The sequence below is a fragment of the Lolium rigidum genome, chromosome 7, assembly GCF_022539505.1.
Source record: "Lolium rigidum isolate FL_2022 chromosome 7, APGP_CSIRO_Lrig_0.1, whole genome shotgun sequence".
NCBI classification, from domain to species: Eukaryota; Viridiplantae; Streptophyta; class Magnoliopsida; order Poales; family Poaceae; genus Lolium; species Lolium rigidum.
Genome location: NC_061514.1, coordinates 243,677,273 through 243,698,960, shown reverse-complemented (window position 1 = coordinate 243,698,960; position 21,688 = coordinate 243,677,273).

The window sequence follows — 21,688 nt, the reverse complement described above, 5'->3', positions numbered from 1 at the left end:
GGGGACAGTTCCCCCTCTTGTCTCTCGACCAAAAAACCCAAAAGAGAAAAATGAGAGAAGAAAAAGAGCAGGGGAGAAAAAGAAGGGTCCATGTCATTGCATGTGCCATGGTGTGTCCCAAGAGCAATTTCACAAGATGAAGGAAAATATGGGAGGAGCATAATCAAAATGGGGTGGTGTTGGTGTAAACCTAGGTGATACTATATCATATTCCCAATAAGGGAGGAAGGTGTTTCCCCCTCATTAGGATGGTGATGGTCAACAGCAAAAAGCTAGGGTTTTTAGTAAAGGGAAAAAGAAATGGTGGTGAAGGTCATAGTCAATCACAAAATGGTTCAAACCCTACTGATCTAAAAATGGGGTTCTAATATTAACCAAGGTAACTCCCTAATTTTAATAAACCTAAAGAAATTTTTAAGACCAGAACACACATGAACTCAATCAAAAACTCATGCAATCATAAAATGAAAAGTTTTTGTTGGCCCAAAATTTAAAACAGTAGAAAAAATGCAGGTTCTGAAAAATGGGGTGTTACATAGCCGGCTCGGGAGTCGATCTTTTCTGAGAAGCCGACGTCGGTGAATCCGTCTGGCTCTGTGTAGTGGACCTTTCTGTATCACCTGGGGAAGAGTCCCTTGGACTGGACTGTGCTCCCTCGCTGGAGTTCTCTTCGAGAGAAGCACTGGAAGAAGAGGTACAAACCATGTTATAAAGGTTGGGAAGGCAAATGTGTTCGATTGAGACACAGATCAACTTACGAGCAAGCTTTCCGAGCGGGAGCTTTGCGCTTCGGGGTCTTCCCGACATGCCACCTTCCTCACTACCGTCCTCGCCGAGTCGAGGCTCGGGGGGCAACTGGCCCCAAAGTTGCTTTGCTCTTGGGAGCCGATTTCGGAGGAATCGGCTGGCTCTGCATTATGACCTTCTTCAGGGGTGGCGAGCTCTGGCAGAAGAGAACCACTGGGGCCGGAGGAAGAAATACGAAGGGGGATGTAACGGCCCCGGAAAACACCCCTATAGATTTTGTCTGTTCTTTTTATTTTGTGTATCATCATGCATCATGCATCATATCATCCATAAGATTTTATCAAATAAAATTATTTTAAATAAAAACTATTTCTCTTACCCTCTCATGTGGTTTGTATAATAAACCCTCCTCCTTCTATTCTTTAACAAACTATAAAACCAAAACTATAAAATATATCAACTATTTAAAATGTTTGAAACTCCAAATTAAACTCTGCTGTTGGGTTTTATTTGAAAAAGGATTTCTGAACCAGTTTTCAAATTAAAGAGAAAACATTTTCATAAAACAAAATCTAACCCTAACCTGGGCTTTTCTCTCCCTCTCGGCCCAACCCCCTCTCCCTTTTTCCTCTCCCCCTCCTGGCCTGGCCCTCTCCTTCCCCATTTCCTTTCTTCTCTTCCTGGCCCGACCTGGCCCAGCCCACCACTGGCCCGTACCTCTTCGCCACCCCTCACCTTTTTTCCTTCGTCCTCGACAGCGACCTGGAGAGAGCACGCAAGAGGCGTGCAACCTTTCCACCGACGTCGACGTCACGCGCTCCCACCTCCATCTGCTTCCTCCTCCTTATCCTCCCACCTAACCTGGCTCCTCCACCACGCCTATCTCGCCCCTTCTTTCTTCTCTTGCAAGCCAAAAACGAAGAGGGTTTTCCACCACCGTGAGCCACCGCCCGCAGATCATCGTCAATCCGTCGACTCCGGCCACCCCAAGCCTCGCCACCGCCACCGTTCGCTCCGCCTCGTCGTCCTCTACAATCTGGCCAAAGGAATCGACCAGGGGCTCCCGAAATCGACCTCAACATCGCCGTTCCCCTTCTCCGTCTGCCGCAGTTCACCGTCGAATTCGCCGCCGTCCGTCCTCCTCCGCCTTCCTCGAACCTTCGTCCAGCTTCACGGTACCCGCGTGCATCTCCTCGACCTCCTCCCCCCTTCTCTTGCTTCGGGTTTCTCTTGTTCACCGTGTTGCCGGCGTTTTGCCGCCGCAGACCTCGACGCCGCCGCGTCTCCGGCGACCTTTGCCGGCCCGGCGCCGCCTCCTCTTGTCCGCGTCGTTGATGCGCGTCGGACGCACCTCCCCTCGTCCCCTGGAACGCCTCCGAGCGACTGCGTCCGCGCCGTGCCGCCGCGGTGACCACCAGACGTGCGACGCGCGCGGCATCCATCGTCGAGGAAGCTCTGCCAGCGTGGCGCCAGCGTGGCCGCGTGAGGCCCCACTCGCCAGCCTCACGGGCTAGCCACCCGCTCGGTGAGAAACTCCCCTCAGATTCAGATCTGAATCTTTTACCCTTAGCCCCCTATCATCTTTTTGTTATGAACCCGACGTCCCTGTGTGTGTCTGTTTCCTAGAACACCCCTGCAAACTTTGCAAATAAACCAGGGCCCCTCCACAGCCAACTGTTTTGTTTTCGGGTCCTTTTCCTAATAAAATAAATCTGTTTTCTATTTTAAATACTAATAAAATCAATCTGTTAATAACTTTTTATTGGTAACTCGAAATAAAAAGTGTTCTATATGAATTTTGATCAGAAAAATGTGCTGAACATGAATATGCCATCCATTCATCTGTTTGCATCTCGCATCATGACGCGCGTTGATAGTTGTGCATGTTCACCCCACATACATGCGGAGTATTTCGGATACCGACTACGGTTTTCCCCGCTCCGTTTAATATTGAAGTAACTCACCCCTGCCATGTTATGACATGCTAATCAACACTTAAATTTGCCGGTAGAAAATGCAACTCCAACTCTAATTTGTTTGTCCGGGGTTCCGACTCCGATTAATATGGTTAAGTGCATCGCACCATATCTGCCATGTCATGCATATCATCTTGATCATGCTGGTTCTTATTCCGTAGTTGTAAGACTTGCGCCCGTTGTTTGTTCCAGCATTTGCTTCTTCCCGGATAGGATCGCGAAGTGTTGTTGTGAGATACGACGAGTTCTCCGACAAGTTCTTCTGCAGCTTTTCACAGGCGAGCCCTCTCTCTTCACCTATTTACTCTCTCCCTACTGCCTTGCTATCCTTATGTTGCGATTCTCGTATCGAGTCACGTGTCCTATTCCACTTGTTACCATAATAATCCTATATGTATCATTCCTTACCCATAGCCAGTTGCTTGATGTTTGAGCCTTGCGAGTCGTAGGCGTCGTTTAGGCTGCTTGTTTATCTCGATATCTGTTATCGGGATATGTTGGGTTGTTGGGAGGTTATCACATGCTATATCAGTTCGGCAGTCAACGGGCTCCCGGAAACACTTGCGCAACGGTCCGATTTTCCGTGGCGGAAGGGCGCCCAAGCGCGACGGACCGAAAAAAACGTCGTTGGACTTTGCCTGACGCAGTTTCCACAACAGAACCCATATCGTCGGGTTAAGCCCATAGGCGACGAAAAATACCCCTTAGCGGACGATTTTGAGACGTTGTCTATCAGAACTTTTCTTGTAGTGGTTGTAGCATTTGCTTCTTCCCGGATAGGATCACGAAGTGGTGTTGTGAGATGCGATGAGTTCTACGACAAGTTCTTCTGCAGCTTTTCACAGGCGAGCCCTCTCTCTTCACCTATTTTACTCTCTCCCTCGCATTGCTATCCTTATGTTGCGCTTCTTTATCGAGTCACGTGTCCTATTCCACTTGTTTACCCTAAGAATCCTATATGTATCATTCCTTACCCATAGCCGTTGCTTGATGTTTGAGCCTTGCGAGTCGTAGGCGTGTTTAGGTTCTGTTGTTTATCTCGATCTGTTATCGGGATATGCTGGGTTGTTGGGAGGTTATCACATGCTATATCAGTTGTTGGAGATACACATGCTTTACTTAATTGTTAACAACTAAAATTGTAAGCGAGAGGCATACGTGAGCCCCTTTGCGAAAGCATCGGAACTTTGACTCGCTAATGTCCCCTAGGACCCGAGTTCTTGTTATCCGTTCCGAGATTGAGCGCTCTACCCATGCGTGGGGACGATTATTGGGACCCCCTCACCCATTACCTTTTCTCAAGTCCGTTGAAAAGGGGCCACAACCTTGGTTTTATTTGGCGCATGCATGTTTATATACTTGTTGCCTTCGGGTGTTTACTTCCTGTTGCCTTCGGGTGTTTATATTACGTACTCGTACCTTGCGGGACGTTTAGCGAAGCGTGTGGTTTGCACGCCTAGCCGCCGGCGCAAACCTCCGAGTCCGCTTTGGAGTACGGCCGGACTTCGTCACGGGTAGCTTAGTTGGGTGGCCCCCTAGACTTTCTTGTTGAGCTGGGAACGGTCTTGTTGTGAGACATCGCCCGTAAGAAGCGGGTCGAGCATGCGTATGGTTACATTTGGGCAACCCCTGCAGGGTGTACATCTTATCGATAAGCCGTGTCCGCGGTTATGGACGACTTGGAATTGTATAGCTTGATCATAGAACAACTTACACCGTTATCTTGTTGCTAATAATCTGCTAATAACTTGCGTAGTAATATAGCATTACTACAACCGATACCCAATAAAACTAGTCCACCGTTGAGTGCCTTTTACATTGCCTCTTCGCAATTGTTGGAGGGGATATGTGTAAACGGCTGGGTTATGTTTGTGTAGTATCTTATCTGTTACCTTGTGCGCTCTCTTATCTTATCTGATTAGACGGATGTTGTAGCGTGTCTCTATTGGTTATAGTTTTGTTGCCGCTAAACCTACCATATAGCCCCAGGCGATATATATATATACTCGCTCGGCGAGCATAGCCAATTCTAGTCTCGCTAAGTACGTGCCGGAGTTCGTTCCTTGGTACTTACTCTCGCCTTTTCCCTTTCTCTTTTGCTTCCTCCCTTTTGTCGGCAATCGATGGCCCGACTTTGACAGGTACAAGATGATGACGTTAGCAAGGTTACCCTTCCGGCTTGGCTTGAGCAGGGTTATGGACACCACTGGTTATCTTCAGGACTCTTAGTCCAATTTGTATCTTGTCCGTACTCGGATGTATTGATCTTCTGTATGATTTGGATCTTTGTATTGTATATTTGTATCTTGACTCGTTGGAGTCGTTGTTGTAATATTTGTTTCTTATGGGCTCTATTGTAATCCTGTTGTAATGTTACCGCTCGTGTTAATTCCTCTGGCATCACGTGTGTGATTCATCGCGCACGTCGTGTCGGAGGGCGTCTCTGAATCGATATCGTGCGGATTTCGGCGGGATCGCTGGAATCCTCAGGATACCGGTTCCGGGGCGTCTCAAGTTGGTATCAGAGCTCAGGTTGACGGTACCCCACTAGTCCAGCCTGTAGGATAACCTTGCCAACGGTCGTTAAGTTTAGCGTGTCAAAACTATTTTCTAAAATTCGTTGGATAGATCTGATTAGCTCTGTTTTTCTCCTTATCTTTATTCTTTCTCTTCTCACCTTTGCGAGTTTTGATTCTTCTCTCTTATCTGCTTCTCCGAGTCTTAGGTTCTGACGTGGGTTGGACGATCTATGCCTTCACCTATTAGGACCGATCTCTGAAGATTTCTGACAGAAGAACATCACCGGCGGCTAACCTTCGTCTTCTCCATTGATGTCATCTATGCCTCTCTAATCTTTCTACAATTCTTTGTTCTTTGGCTCCGTCGAATCTTTGCTGACAATGCTTGTCGTTATCGTCAATCACAATTCTGGGAGTTGTTACACGACTCTCCTATTCATGTGCAGAGTAATACTTTGAGTACGGGATGGAGTCGCGACCATACCGACTACTCTTATTATCGCCCTTGTTACCTGAATTGGAGGATCCGTGTGACTGTTACTCCTTCCTTTGTTTCTCCGGAGTCATCATCGTCATCGGAACAACGACTTCTTGTTGGTGGTGTCGCCAATCAAGCTGGAGCAAGACTTCTTGTTAGTGGTGTCGAGGAGTTCGACACGTCGCCTGAAGATCCGATAGTTCACCTCTCTTCCCCCGTACCTGGACGTGGAATCTCGGGGCGAGATTCCTTGTTAGTGGTGTCGATTGTAACGGCCCCGGGTAGTACCCCTATTAGATTTGTTTGCTCTTTTTCTTTTGTGCATCATCATGCATCATGCTTGCATCTCACCCATGTTTTACAAAATAAAATTATTTTACTAAACCCTAATCCCCCTCTTGACCTTTCTTCTTCAAATCTTGGTCAAAGCCAAAACTCCAAATCCTAAACCTCTATCTATTTCTCTATTTTGCAATTAAGCTCTTCAGTAAATAATTTGGAAATAAAATGTGGTTTGTTTTGATTACAAATAAATTAATATTTTGGGAAATTATTTTTGGCTCACCTCATCCTCTTTTCAAATTCAAGTGGGTTTCTGAAATCAAATGGTTTTAAAACAAAAACAGAAAAAGAAAAGGTTTTGAAAATAAAAATAGGAAAGAAAAAGAAAACCTCCCCCTAACCAGGCCCTCCCTCTCTGGCCGCAGCCTTCCTCTCTTCCCCCCAGCCGATCCGGCCTACCTAGTTCCTGCCCACCCCAGCGGCCCATCCACTCTTCTCTCCTCCTTGGCCCGTACCCCTTCGTGGGAAAAGAATCTCCCCACCTTGTCGTCTCTCTCCTTCCACACGCAGAGAACGTGAAGCCCCCCCCCCCGTCGCTGTCCTCCACCCACCACGCCGTGGTCCTCCTCCTCACCTGCTCCCTCCCTCTCCTCCTTATCCTGGACCACGTCAACCTTCCTCCTCCCCAAGTTTCTCCTCCTCCCCCTTTTCATCTTTCTCTGCAAGCAAACGAGACACGGGAGAAACCCCACGGTAGCCTCCTACCTCATCGTCGATCCGCCAACTCCGTCACCCCCCCGCTGCGCCACCGCCACCAATCGATGTGCCTCGCTTCCCTCTTCCTCCTGGCGCGAAGAATTGAGCCGGGGCCTCCTTAATCGAGCATCGCGTCGCCGTTTCTCCGCCACGGCCGTCGCCGTTCTTCTTCGTCTCCGTCGCCGTCCGACCTCCTCCGCCCTATCTGAGCACACCTCAACCTTCCTGGTAATCTCCTCGATCTCCTGGACACCTTCTCTTCTCCCCTTGCTTCCTGGTTCTTTTTCTCACGGGTTGCCTCCCTCCGTCCGCCGCAGATGTCCATCGCCGGCGACGTCTGGTGCCTCCCTCCTCTCGGCGCCGCCTCCACACGTCTCGCACCGTCGAGGCGCACCCGGCGCACACCCGCAAGCATCCGGGGACGCCCCGCAACGCCCGCGCGTTTCCAAGCAGAGCCGCGGTGACCACGCTGCAGAACGCGCGCGGCATGCCCCGTGCCGAACACTTTCTGCGCGTCCGCCTCCACGTCGCCAGCTCAGCGTCCTCGTTAGCTTCCTGGACCCCGCCTGTCGGCCAGTCAGGCTAGCCCTGTCTCCGGTGAGAAAACCCTGTAAGATCCAGATCTAGAATTTTTGCAGAAAGGCCCCTTCCTGTTTCACCTATCTAACCCGCGGCCCCTGGCGCGGATGATATTCTCAAAAACCCCCTGGGACTCTTCAAAACCAACCCGGGGTCCCTCCCCTAGCCATTTTTTGTTTTCGGGTCCTTCCCCAATTAAAAATAAACCTTTTTATCTATTTTAAATAACTAAACACTAATCTGTTAATAACTTTTAATTGGTAACTCGAAATTAAAAGTGTTGTATATGAAAGTTACTCAGAAAAATGTGCTGAACATGATTATGCCATCCATGCTTGCTGTAGCCTTATGCATCATATAATTTCGTGCTAGTTTGCATTATCACATAATATGGAACATATGGAATATGTGGGATATTATATAAATATTGTCCCGGTTCCATTTAATATTGATGTAGCTCACCCCTGCCATGTTGCTATGCTAATCCACCCTTAACTTTGACGGTAGAAATGCAACACCAACCTTAATTTGATTGTCCGGGGTTCCGACTCCGATTAATATGGATAAGTTGCATCGCACCATATTTGCCATGTCATGCATGGCTGCATCTTGATCATGCCGCTTCTTATTCCGTAGTTGTAAGATTTGCATCCGTTGTGTGTTGTAGCATTTGCTTCTTCCCGGATAGGATCACGAAGTGGTGTTGTGAGATGCGATGAGTTCTATGACAAGTTCTTCTGCAGCTTTTCACAGGCGAGCCCCCTCTCTTCACCTATTTTACTCTCTCCCTCGCATTGCTATCCTTATGTTGCGCTTCTTTATCGAGTCACGTGTCCTATTCCACTTGTTTACCCTAAGAATCCTATATGTATCATTCCTTACCCATAGCCGTTGCTTGATGTTTGAGCCTTGCGAGTCGTAGGCGTGTTTAGGTTCTGTTGTTTATCTCGATCTGTTATCGGGATATGCTGGGTTGTTGGGAGGTTATCACATGCTATATCAGTTGTTGGAGATACACATGCTTTACTTAATTGTTAACAACTAAAATTGTAAGCGGAGGCATCCGTGAGCCCCTTTGCGAAAGCATCGGAACTTTGACTCGCTAATGTCCCCTAGGACCCGAGTTCTTGTTATTTGTTCCGAGATTGAGCGCTCTACCCATGCGTGGGGACGATTATTGGGACCCCCCTCACCCATTACCTTTTCTCAAGTCCGTTGAAAAGGGGGCCACAACCTTGGTTTTATTTGGCGCATGCATGTTTATATACTGTTGCCTTCGGGTGTTTACTTCCTGTTGCCTTCGGGTGTTTATATTCTGTACTCGTACCTTGCGGGACGTTTAGCGAAGCGTGTGGTTTGCACGCCTAGCCGCCGGCGCAAACCTCCGAGTCCGCTCGGAGTACGGCCGGACTTCGTCACGGGTAGCTTAGTTGGGTGGCCCCCTAGACTTTTTTGTTGAACCGGGAACGGTCTTGTTGTGAGACATCGCCCGTAAGAAGCGGGTCGAGCATGCGTATGGTTACATTTGGGCAACCCCTGCAGGGTGTACATCTTATCGATAAGCCGTGTCCGCGGTTATGGACGACTTGGAATTGTATAGCTTGATCATAGAACAACTTACACCTTTATCTTGTTGCTAATAATCTGCTAATAACTTGCGTAGTAATATAGCATTACTACAACCGATACCCAATAAAACTTGTCCACCGTTGAGTGCCTTTTACATTGCCTCTTCGCAATTGTTGGAGGGGATATGTGTAATCGGCTGGGTTATGTTTGTGTAGTATCTTATCTGTTACCTTGTGCGCTCTCTTATCTTATCTGATTAGACGGATGTTGTAGCGTGTCTCTATTGGTTATAGTTTTGCTGCCGCTAAACCTACCATATAGCCCCAGGTGATATATATATATATACTCGCTCGGCGAGCATAGCCAATTCTAGTCTCGCTAAGTACGTGCCGGAGTTCGTTCCTTGGTACTTACTCTCGCCTTTTCCCTTTCTCTTTTGCTTCCTCCCTTTTGTCGGCAACCGATGGCCCGACTTTGACAGGTACAAGATGACGACGTTAGCAAGGTTACCCTTCCGGCTTGGCCTGGGCAGGGTTATGGACACCACTGGTTATCTTCAGGACTCTTAGTCCAATTTTTAGCTTGTCCGTACTCGGATGTATTGATCTTCTGTATGATTTGGATCTTTGTATTGTATATTTGTATCTTGACTCGTCGGAGTCGTTGTTGTAATATTTGTTTCTTGTGGGCTCTATTGTAATCCTGTTGTAATGTTACCGCTCGTGTTAATTCCTCTGTCATCACGTGTGTGATTCATCGCGTACGTCGTGTCGGAGGGCGTCTCTGAATCGATATCGTGCGGATTTCGGCGGGATCGCTAGAATCCTCAGGATACCGGTTCCGGGGCGTCTCACCGCGCTCGTGGTGAGTGGATTGAGCCTCGAGCTGAGACTTTCCTTACTTTTTGCAGCTCAGGAAAACGAACAGAGTCATAGACGGACGCGCCATAGTTAGTCGGTTCGGGTGGCTCCCGGACCGTGGGCTATCTGTAACCGACTCGAAACGTGCGTGCGACGTGGGCATGCCCCATGTTGCCTAGGGTTTCCTGAGCCTATATAATCTCCGGCCCGGCTACCGCAGAATCACATCGAATACACGAGTTAGGGTTTCCACCTCTCTCTGCTTGCGCCGCCATCGTAGCCTACTCCATCCTGCGCGCCGACGTGCATCGGCGAATGGGAGAGCAGGTCTCCGGAACCACTCGTCCTTGCGATCCTGTACGGGAGAGGGCGAATTAGGTTTTTGGGAAGCTGCTCAAGCTCTTCATCACGGGTCGCCTTCCGTCCAAGTCGGGCGGTGCTGCCTACCGTCGTCTTCAACGCAGTCTACTTCGACCTGTAGTCCCTGTCGTCAACAACGTTGTCATCAACAACGTTACTGCTGCGACATCATCTGCTACACCTCCATCGCCACCTCCACTAGATCGGTACGTGCGACATATCTCGATCTGTTTAGCGATGGATGCTTTACCGTTTGTGCTGCTGCTACTCATGTTGATTAATGCATCTAGTATGTTTGAGTTTCACATGTTAGTAGTTCATGTCATCATGTTTTATATTCTGGAATTAATCACGAAAATTGTGCCTAATTATCCAACATTAACTAACTCGGAAATTGCTTAATAACATACGACAAGTTTTTATGCAAGTTCAATCATGTGGAAACTTGGAGGCATGACATTGCAAGGATACATTTGGAGTTTCTATTTCTGTGATTGTTTCAATCCTGGGAATAAAAGATGCCCTTAACAAATTCCTAGCTCACGGCCTCAATTATTAAAATCAGCCTCTCAAAAGAACTGAACTGTTCAAATATAAAGTCTGTGAACGGATGATGTGCCTCCGCCTGCGTCCCACCCGGGCCCTCGCCTCCTTCTTAATTTGCCGCCGCCTCCTCAGCTGCCTCCTCCTCCTCCAGCCGTGCCCATCTTGCATCTTCATCTTCTTCCTCGGCGATGGCCTCCCCCTCCTCATCATGCCCATCGTCCGTGATGGCATCCCCCTCCTCCTCCTCCTCACCGTCCGCCGGCGGGGAGCTAGAGCTGCTCAGCGTGGCAGCTCTATCCCACCAATGCCACCATCCCGGTGGCTTCCCCTCGCTATTGGTGACCGATGGCAACGATAGGTTGCTCATGGCTTTAGATGAATGGCATGCCGGTTGGAGATCCTTAGCGCAGACGCAGGGGTCTTATTGAGTGGGGATTAATGGTGGCGCGTATAATGAAGAGGGATGCGGTTGCTCTTTCGCGATGGTTCGACTCTCCATTCCGGCGGTTCGCGCGTCGATCGACGCGGTTACCACTCCGGTGGTTGCCCCCGGCAGTTGTTGTGCTTAAATTTGCGCCGGCTCGAGCCAGGGTCGCTGCCAGGCGAGCCTGTGGGAAAAGCGAGCGGATGGTCGGCGCGACCGCGCGGCGTCCGCGGAGACGCAAACGTGTCGCATATTTGCGCCGCGTTTGGGTCTTCGCGGAGGCCCGGGCACTATGCATCGTCCCGCTGGAGCAGAGTGCAGGCGTATTTTTCGTCCGCGCGGACGCAAACGGTCGCGCATCGTCCGTTTGCATCGCTCCGTTGGAGATGCCCTTAACAAATTCCTAGCTCACGGCCTCAATTTTAATGAAAATATGCCTCTCAAAAGAACTGAACTGTTCAAATCTAAAGTCCAAACATAACTCGCCAGTTAATTCTTCAGCAACGCTGTTTTTCTCCAGCGAGGTTCTTTGCCAGCAAGAGTCAGTCAAACTGAGCGATAATTACTCCATTGATTAACTCCAGCATCCGATCGCAGTCCATGAGAATGCGACCGCCATGTCCAGATCGGCGGTACTGTAATTCATAATTAGATCCATTGCAATGCATGGTCCCAGGCTCCCAGCTGCTGCTATATTACCGCACGAAAAAAGGAGATCGGGCATGCATGGATGGATCAGATGGTAGCATGCACGATCAGCAGCTCGGTCAGCACGCTAAGCATGCCTATGGCGAACCTGCGGCGCCGTAGAAACTGCAGCGGATGAGCCAAGGTTTATTACTGTATTTACCATGGCGTAATGAAGGAAGGCAGCAGGTCTGTCATCGGACTGGACTGTGGAGACACCAGTGCACGCAGTTCGCAAGCGAAGAAGGCAGCAGCTAGCTAGCCTGGTCCCGGGGTGGCCGGTGAGGTCGCTGCCCCGGCCTGTCCCTCTCCCTGCTCTGGCCCTCCCTCTGAAATCGCACCGGCCGGCCGGCGAGCCGATCGCCGTGGACAAGAGATTCCGGAGCCATGGATGGTGGAGGTTTTGGCTGGACCCGGCCCCTGGCCTGATGATGGAGCGACCGACTGACTGACTGACTGACGCTATCTAGCTACCAACCTACCTACCCACCTACCGACGTCTACCTGTCTCTCTACTTGCACGCCCACATCGCTCCACCGACCTGTCGTTGACATCGTGATTCATCGGCCATGCACGCGTGGGCCTCGGCCTCACCATAGCAGGCCCCCCGGCGCCGGCAGCCTCTCTGTGAGCGGTGGCCGGCCGGCCGGCCACCAAGCGCGCGGGTCAGTGCGAGTACTGTGTGCCCTAGCTAGGATTGGTAGACGGATAGATCCGCTTTGGCATTTCTCGCCGAATTACTGCCGTCATGCAGCGGCTGAGCTGGGAGTTACACAACAGACGTAGGGGGGCTCGCCGGAGCTTTTGCTCCGTCGACTGATCATCACTCATCGATCTTAGGAAAACAAGGATTATCTAACTGGACTACTACGTACATAGGCTTCTGCCATGGCCTCCGTGTCTCTGTCTCTGTCTCTGTCTATCTGCCGCCCGTACCATGCCCTACGTAGCTCCCGTGATGGCACTTGACTTCTGTGACTCGACGGCTACCTCCTCGCCTGCTCTCTAGAGTCTAGACCGGTCGTCCTCCAGATCGTCATGTATAAATGAGCCTGTTTGGTTGCTCGTAGATTTTTTTATGCATCTGGGGTACTTGGTTCCGTAGAAGCTGTAGGAGATCATACGACCTAAGAGTCATGTTGTGTAAGTAGATTAGCTGCCAACAAGTCGTGTCGAGCATCCTAGTAGAAATCCAGACCCCGTCATTTGATTGGTCCCTTTTTGTGTTTCGCATTTTGAGCATGTGTTTCGTTATGACCCGTTTCTTCATACGGTTACCACGCCCGCTTCATGGTGAGCTTACCAAAGCTATCAGCACTGCACATAAGGTTTTCCACATATGAGCATTTCAGCCAAGGCTGATATATAGCACATAAACATCAACACAAACATAGTGTAAGATTGCCACATAACATTGCATTGTACTGCACATCATAGACGAAGTTTAGGACATGACGACACGATGGTAACAACAAGTTCAGGACAACACACTGACATCAGCAAAGATTAACATCACCGGCTATTACTCCTCGATCATCGCAAGGGTAGGATCATGCTCTGGGCGCTTCTTCACGATCTCAGTCATGGAGTAGTCGAAGATGGTAACCTTGTAGGCATCGTTCTTGAGCGCCTTGAAGGTCAAGAAGTAGCCGATCTTGATTTCGTGAGTGATTGCAAAACCCGCCCAACCTTGATCCATGGACATCTTTCCATCGACTTCTCTCACCTTGATCATCCACCGGTGCTGGTCTTCAGCACAATGGTCTTGGGGACGTTGCTAATGTACTGCCTGAAGCCTTCGGGAATTGTCAACAATTCAAGCCATCAGACATGACAAATTTGGAACTATCTACAATTGCTTAGCAGCCACATCATGACTTGCAAATGATTTTGTCTGAGGCACGAAGGAATTTTGGAAAGCCTTTCTTTATGGAGGTGTTGATTACTGCACGTAATGGAAAGATATAATCAATAGAAAATCTCCAATTTAGTCTATGAAGTTGTCCCGGATGTGCGCTTTGGTCACGAACTTGCAAATCGTGAATTGTGGGTCAAGAAGTTGCCCTGCGCGAGCGTTTTGGTCATTCCTTCATGGCCAATGTTATTTTGCTGACATGGTCAATTAATATTTTGCAAATTGCCCCCAAAATAGTCAAACAGGGGACTAGAAAGTTCGAAAAACAAAAAAAATGGGGAAAATTTGCAAAAAAAAATAATTGGCCACGTCAGCAAACTAATGATCACTGCGATTGTGTGAGCAAAACACTCGCGCCGGGCAACTTCGTGACCCAGAATTCACGATTTGAAAGTTCGTGACCAAAACGCACGTCCGGTGAAACTTTATTGATTAAATTGGGGTTTTTCTCTTTAATCAAGAGATGACTACTTTTGGTAAATGGAAATGCAAATTTGCACATGATATCTCTCTGCTGCACTATCGCATAAAGGCTAAGCATAAGGATAGTCTTCTGGTTTGGATAGCTTCTTTGCACTAGTAGGGTGCGATATCTGAAGGGTGATGTACCTTTGTATATAGGTAGGTATATTAAAGGTGTACTTTGTGAACCTCTTCTTATTTTGGTAATATATTTGCTGGGGGCTGTTGCCTCACACCCTCACAGTTCTCGGTCAAACAACAAACAGACATGACAACCTTGGCGAAGTGGCTTGGATCAACATCGTCATGAAAGTGCCAACCTTGACAGGCCTTCCCCTCGGCCTCTTGAGGGCGCTGCTTTCTGCAGCTATGTTGGAACAGCCATCGTCCAAGTTCTGGATACCAGCGGCAACCATTGAGCATTGCCACAAAAACGATCTAATTGAGATATACCGAAGGTACAATTGCAACCAAAGTAGAAGCCTCATATCACTGCCCTAGGCCGCACGGATGATCCTTCTAGTCCAAATGCAATGCACATGCTTGAGTAACTGTACATTGATCAAGGTCCGAAAAAGGATCACCCGACAACCAATTAGTGGTCACATTTTAATAATTGTCTTATAAGATGAGCAAAACTATGAACATTCATACGAAGGCCTCATACAATAGACAGCGAGATGAATCCGTGTGTACCTAGGTTGGTGTACAAGCAATGTTCTTAGACACAACTCAAGGTAGATACATATCATCTCATTGACATTTTAATCATTGGCCCAATGATACACAAGTAGTAGCTAGCCTCATTTCATAGAAGTGGGCATAATAATCTTACGACAGAGGTGAGTGAACCTAGTACAAGGCAAACACTTCTGTTAGCACAAATGTACATGGTTCACTTACCAATGGCCTATGATTTTTCTTTATTGTAATAATTGTTCGATGCACAAAATCAAGTTCAATGAGATGCATAAATCTGGCTCATAAAAAGTTTGGTGCCCCATATTACAACTTCAAACAGAGGGAAGAGATGATCCTACTGATCTGAGGGTGTGATCAAATGATGCTTTATGATCATAGTACTAGGTTCGGTAGAAACATTCCCCAGGAACCATCGATGGAAGAGATGATCCTAGACAACCTAGGCCATGATCAAATTAATCAAGGCCGATGATCAAGCCATTGAGAAGGAAAAACCCTTCATGATGAAGTGCTTCATCATCGGCATATATGGTAACCCCCCCCCCAATTGTTCAGTAGATGTAACCCTAAAATATGAATCTTTGACCATGTCAGGTGAAATTAAACCGTTCGGACATGCATAAAAATATAGATCTAGTAACCACATATCACACGAACAAAAGAGTTGAACTTATATGGGCAAAACATATCTTAACTGTCTAAATCGGCAAAAAACAATACAATTCTAGTATGCATGCAATGATTAGGTAGGACAGTAAGCTTCGTAACTCAGATCTACGCAATTCTAAGCACAACTTACAACCATTGATAACCTCAAGGTTCACTCCCTATAAGAAGCGAAAATGTGTCGGAGTCGGAGTCGATGAAGTCCTCCTCGATGAGGGCTTCGAGTGTCAGCTTCTCCGCGGTTGCGGCAGTACTCGTATATCTACCGGCGGCCGAGTGGAACAACCGACGGCGAGAGAAAGGAGAGAAGACGAGCAGAGAGTGACAGGGGTGAAGATCCCCTTTGGGTAAGGTATGGCAGCTGCCCTACCTTGATTTTTTGCAAAAAATCACATATACATATGCATCTCTATACATACAAATAGTTATGTACAAGTTTTGTGCGTTTCTGGAAGAAAAACGAGAAGAGAAAGAGAAAGGGGCTGCGCTTGGGGATAGTCTACCGAATTGGGTCTACTGGGCCGCGCCCGCGCGTGGTGGAGACTGGAGACTGGAGAGGAAAATTAACATCTCCACTCGATCGTTCGAGTCATACGGACGCGATGGGACTCCAGGCTCTTCGTCTTCGAGAGTTGACGCGACGCCGCGACGGGAGTCACGCACCTACGCGACAGTTACTTGAGCCGCCTTCCTCCCGAGCAGATCCCTCCGGTAGTCCATCTCCAGTAGTCGGCCTGCCCGCACACGGCACGCCCCTGGCCCTGGTCATGCTGCACAACACCCGGTGTCAAGTCAAGGTGCCCGCATGCTCCTGGCCCTCTGCTTCCTCGTAGCTTCTAGGTTTTGGTGATACTGCGGATTATGGTTTTGTGGCCGAACCGCTGAGAAGAAGTAAGATGGACAGGAAGGGAAAGAACCCCGCACCTAAGGGAGGAGGTATAATTATAGGAGATTTTGTTATTTGCCAATTGAATAAAGTTTAAATTTGTGCCACCGACAGAGATCTTTTCAACGCTGCTACTCGGGTCACCATTGGCGATGGTTCTAAAGCTTCCTTTTGGTCCTCCTCTTGGTTGGATGGTACTCCTCCGAAGATCATCGCCCCCCTTGATTTTCATAGCCTCTCGAAGAAAAAACCGATCGGTGCGGGATGCTCTGGAGGGTCAGAATTGGGTTGCTGACATAAATGTAGACTCTTTTACTGTTGATCACTTGGAGCAATATGTCCGCCTTTGGGATCTACTCTCAACCATCCAGCTATCCCCTGGCTTTTCGGACTCCATCATTTGGACCATGTCGCCAAATGGCTGCTACTCAACCAGTTCCGCCTACAAGGCCCAGTTCCTAACCGCTTTGCCATGCTCCTTCGGTAATCTCGTATGGAAAACTTGGGCTCCACCGAAATGTCGCTTCTTCGCCTGGCTCGCCGTTCAAAACCGCCTTTGGACCGCGGACCGTCTCGCCAAACGGGGGTGGCCGCACCAGCCTTCTTGTCAGCTTTGTAGATGCACCCCCGAGACGGCGTGACATATCCTTTTCGAATGTCGTTTCTCCAGAAGGATATGGGCTGCTGCGGCTTCATGGCTTTCTTGTCCGGATCTTCTCCGCTGCCTTGGGTCGGGAAGGCAGAAAGTGTTGGATTATTGGCACGCCATCGCCAAGACTCCTTCCTCTTCTCCCAAAGGGTTACGGACTGCCATCTTGCTTATCGCGTGGGAGATTTGGAAGGAAAGAAATGAGCGAGTTTTCAATAATAAATCCTCTTTGCCTTCGGTCATCATGCACAAGATCAGGGAAGAAGGAAGAGATTGGATTCTTGCCGGCGCTAAAAACCTTGCGGAGCTCGTGAGCTGACCCTTTTTCCCTTTTCTCTAGTTTTGGGGTTTTCTCCTTCCCCTTTCTTTTGTTTTTGTTGTTGGCATCAGCCAAACCTATGTTTGCTCCTCCTATATTAATATAAGGCAAAATATTTTTTGCCTCGTTTCAAAAAAAAAGAGTAGTGGTCGGCCAAAGGTTGGGATCAAGGGGTTGGATGGCAAGCCAATCGTTCAAGAGGCCCCAAAGGCGGATGGTGTAACACAATTGACAAGAAGGTGATCAACGGATTCCAAAGCGCATTTGCAAAGATGGAAATCTCTTCCATTGGGCCAACCCCTCTTCTTCAAGCGGTCATTAGTCCATAGGCTATTTTGAAGCGCAAGCCACATGAAGAACTGGTATTTAGGTGGTGCCCAAAACTTCCACACCGAGGAGGCGACCGGGGAGAGCGTGGCTCCAAAGAATTGAGCATGGTAAGCGGAGGAAGAAGAGTAGATGCCATTGTCGGTGAGGTTCCAAGTGATGAGGTCTAAGACCTAGATTGTGGCCCGATCTCGCGATTGACCCGGAATCAAGAGGGGAAAGAGAGGGAGAGGATGAAGACCACGAAGAACACGAAGAACTCGAAGAACACGAAGAACAAACACACGCACACCAACCCGATACAATCGAATCTTATCCTCGTGGCTCGATGGACCACGCCAATAGAATCAACCCGGAAGAGACGCGCGGTAGAATTCCGAGGTGAGAGATCGGTGAGGGATATGAATCAAGGAGTGGGAGAGAGAGTGGGTAGCACTAGAATCTCACACATCCAAATCCATACATCCAACAAGGGTAGCCTTGATACAAAGGGGATCTAACCCTAGGGAGACAAAGCTCAAAGTCATGTTTAAGCCTAAATCTTGTCTAAAGAGTAAAGGGGGCGACCTGGGTGCTTATATAGGCCTACAGGGCGACACGGGTCGAAGAGGTACAAGTTGGTTAGGTCAAACCCGTGCGATCCGGTCAGGGGGCCGGTTGGACCGGGCCTGGGGCCGGCCCATTCGGTCCAAACCAGATGCTGGGACGGGCGGTGACCGGGTGGGGCTTCCCAAGCCCCAGAACTGCTTCCGGTTGGCATCAGTAGGTGATCCGGTCTGGACCGGCGGGATCCGGTCTGCCGCCCGGTCAACCTGGCCTGTGACCAGCTGGTCCGACCTGGGGCCCGGTTGGACCGGGTCATGGGCCGGATGGACCTCCTTCCCTCCTTCTTCTCTTCTTTCCTTCTTCTTCCTTGAACCATGTGGCTTCTCTCTCCTCGGCTCCTTGACGCTCCCTTCGGGTCCTTGACGAGATTGGTACCTAGTGACATATAGACATAGGTATGAGGTAGCAGTCCGTCCAAGGTTATGTCGAGTTCGAGTATAGAAAGGAGTGAATTCACCTTATCATGTATGGCTTTTTCCCGAGCTCGTGTCCTTCGGCCACGAGGAGGGCTTGTCGGTCTTGAGGAGGAGGTGTCCAAAAGCCACCCCGCATCATCTCCCCCCCTTGGGGAAGAGTCGTCCTCAACTCTTGTTCCTCCTCATCTCCATGATGTGGTGAGAAGTCCGAGATGGTGAACGTCTCGCTCACCAAGTACTTGGAATATTGTTTGTCGATGATGTAGTCGTTGATCCTTGTAGCTTGGTGAAGTACATGTTCTTGTATAGTTGCCCTTGTATCTTTAGGGATGTTCGTCGTGGTGCGGGCGTCCTTGTTGTAGTCTATGACGGTTCTCCCATGAAGTGGTGGAGGGATAAAGTCGTGGTCGAAGAAAAACTTGTGGAAAAGCAACTTGCGAATAGAGAGCTTATGTATGCCAATTTTTTAATCGGTGAATAATAAACTCTCATGAAAATACGAAGCATCAAGTCCTTTTTCAAGGGGGCATTTGGCAAAAATGGGAACAAAAAGAGTATTGGTGTATTCAAAGTTTGGTAGGGCAAAAATGTGTGCATGTAAAAGTTTCCTTTGTAAGGAGTCAAAAATGTTGTGTGTAGCGTTGTCCCAAACAAATGGAACATTCAAGAGGCAAGAAATTGTGGCAAAATTGTTATGTGCAATGGCAAAGCTATGGAAACTTTTAGCTTGGGAAAGTATGGTTGGCATGAGCCGAGTATGAGTATCCTCAAGTTTCAAAGAATCCATTTCACTTGCCATAGATGAAAGGAGAAATCCAAAGGAGAGCAACTTTTGTGTGACATGTGGCACAAGATGCATAAGGTGTCTCTCACATGTATGACATGGTCCTTGAGATTCTCGGAGTGTATGATGATATCATTAATACATACAACAACCATTGTGCCAACAAGATGTTTCAAGATATGTTGCATAAGATGCAAAAGAGGTGACGAGGAATTGGACCAAACCGGAAGCTCGACAAGAGATGTCGGAAACACACGAGGGCAAAGGATTTTGTGAACATACCTGTTTGTGTGAATCTCACGGGTTGGATGATGTATCTCGTCCTTGTTGGGGTAGCTCTCTATAGCTCGTTTCGTCAACTCATGCTCCGTGGCGGTGGAAGTTGTTGTTCGTGTACCTATACATGGAATAAGCAAAACGAAAAGCGTGTGTGCATGGTAGATGAATACATCATCCATCATGATGTTCCATGTCTTGTGCACATCACCATTAGTGTCAAGCAAGATAGTATGAAATGCATGGCGATAGTGCGTAGGGCATGAAGGTGCATTCGTGGCATGTGGTAACTTGGAGTCATCAATAATAGAGAAGGCTATGGGGGCCATCTCATGGACAATGAAATACGCATTTTTTGCATACCAAGCATAAGAAAGAGCAATTGTTCACAATCTTGGATGCAAGGATCATGAAATAGTGCAAACATTTTGGACAAAGCATGCGGAAGCTAATGTCATCATTTTTCATGTCCACAAGGGGGCCATGGTCTCATCAATACCTTTGGTTTTACCTTGGTAGTCCGACTCATTTGATGTAGGTATTGTGGTAGTTGTGTTCTCCACATGGTTGACATCGTCATCGTCATCGAAGCATGGTGTGATGTGATCTTCTTGCACCATGTACATCTTCTTGTCCATCATTGGCGCTTCAACATCCATGGAACCTAGAGCATCATGAGGAAACACAAAAGAGGGAGAGGTTAAGGTGTTGGCAAATGTGATGGCCTCCATGGACCTATCAACTACCTCTCGCAACTCACTCGGTGTCTCACTCATCTCCTCCAATTGGAAGCACTCAATCTCACATATGAGGTGGAAGTCGCTCAACTCACTATCGGTGGTACTCAAGTGGGCTAAGTGGCTCTCATGCTCACATGGGATTGGTACCAACTCATTGATCAAGCATATAGGAGTAGGCTCGACTTTCTCTTCTCCATGCGCCTCCTTGGTTGAAGGGAAATTCCCATGCTCAACCATCTCAACTCCATGCGCCTCCATAGGTGAAGGGAGAATCCCATGCTCACCATGCTCAACTCCATCGTCTCCCAAGTTATCCTCAAGCGGTGGCGCCGTAGTGTCGTTGAGAGCTAGGCTCTTATCAACTTCACCCTTGAGTTGGCCTTGTTGATCTTCATCTTGAAGTGTGGGCGCTATAGGAATCTTGGGGACTTGGGCATTTAGCTCTTCGAAGTAGAGCGTCTTGGCGCTTGGCGTTGTGCATTGCCATGCCACGTGATCCTTGGCCTTGCACACCTCACATAGGAGATTGGGACATTCCCGTGGAGGGTGGCCTTGTTGCTTGCACTTGTAGCATCGGAGTCCATAGGCATGTGACGAGGTAGGGGCCATTGTGGTGGTGGCGCAAGATGTGGGAGTCGCCTTATGAGGAAGGTCCTCTTGATGTGCCCTCTCCACCCTTAGAGTGGTAGACACCCTATGATGGTGTTTGTCGCCTTCATGTCGAGGCTCTCGTCTTCGTGCTTCGTCACCATGTCTTGATGAGTGTCGTCGATGATCCTTGGAGGATGTTGGTCGATGGCGATCATGAGGTGGCATGTGGCGGCGAAGATCATGGGGTGACGTATGTCGATGGAGACCATGAGGTGGTAGTGGTCGACGACTATCATGAGATGGTGTGAGTCGATGACGGTCCTTGCCATGACTAGATGATGGCTCATGCGACTTGGCATGTTGCTTGTGACGCCTTGTGGAGCTCGGAGAAGAGTGTCGATGACGATCATGTTGGGGACGCTCTTGATGATCCATATGATGAACTCGCCGTAGATGATCATGTGCATAAGAACTCTCATGGTTGCGCCATCTTGGAGGTCCTCGATCTTCATATGTAGCTCCATTGGCCAAGCGGGGGTACTTGGGAGCACCGGTGTTGTTCATG